We start from the raw sequence: 1,172 nt of genomic DNA on the forward strand, positions 1-1,172 counted from the left end.
TGCTTCATGGCCCAAATGAGCTGTCGTGGAACCCACTCCCACTCCCTTCTGTGACAAGGGAGAGTGAGGGAGGGGGTCTGTTGAAGCTGCAATGCAATTTAAATGCCACATCCTGGTTCCAACAGGCTGGCAGGGAGTGGAACCTGCTGTCAGTGGTTACTCGTTTACTCAACATCCCTAGCATGGCGCTGAGCAGGTTTTGAAAATGTTTCTGTGTTTGCTAATTCAGTCCATTGTTTGGAGGGTTTGAAACATCAATGCATTTGATCATTATTTAGCTTGTTGTATGCACTGCTATGTTGCAAGCCTCTCTAGTAAGACTGTAGCCATAGTAAATGTGATGTTTATGAGCAATTGATTCAGCTGAAAAAAGTGGGTGTGCTGTGGAATTATTTGTCTCGTTGAAGTGGGTCATGTTACTGAAAAGGCTGGGAACCACTCCCATAGTTGAGCCACTTGGCTATAGCATCATTCTTACTGTCGCTCTAGTTCAGTAATATTTATCTAAAGTAGAAAACCTTAATAGGAGAGATTGATGGAGACCTATATTGGAATATCCCAGTGTTGAGGGCATTCCCCTCAGAGGTGTTTGAGCCTTGTTTCAATTTCTTCTCATTGAGTGGGCTGGAGACTTGTCATGGTCTCCAACATCCTGGGTGAGAACGCTAGCCACTGGGCTAAAAGTTATGAGGGAAGTCCTCCTCCTCACTAATAGGAACAGTTTAGGTGCCTACTCCAGGAGAGGGTTCCTAAATGAGAATCGCAAGTATGGATAGATGCTTGCCTACAGCCTGGACTTAGGTGATGAACTCTTTGAGCAGGGCAGAGCTTAGCACATCCCTCTCTTGGCCTCTCTGATAGGCTAGCTTTGCTGGTTCCTGGATTAACTTGCTGATTTTGGAGAATTCCAGTTTTAGGTGCATGATTTCATCCATTAATTATAGAGAAAACCTAAGAATTTAACACAGGCTTTGTGGTCCCCAATGACCTTCTAGGTACCCAGTTCTGCTCCACTGAACAGTCAATCATTTATTCACTTAGTTTCTTATAAATAAAAGCAGTTGTTAGAGCTCAGAAAGAATCAATTCACAAAACCAGAGAACTAACTGGTGCTGCACTAGACAAAAGTTCTATACAGAATTGGTCAGCAGGTTAGTAAAGTACAAAGACTG

This window comes from Carettochelys insculpta, chromosome 2 (assembly GCF_033958435.1).
Source record: "Carettochelys insculpta isolate YL-2023 chromosome 2, ASM3395843v1, whole genome shotgun sequence".
In the NCBI taxonomy this organism is placed as follows: domain Eukaryota; kingdom Metazoa; phylum Chordata; order Testudines; family Carettochelyidae; genus Carettochelys; species Carettochelys insculpta.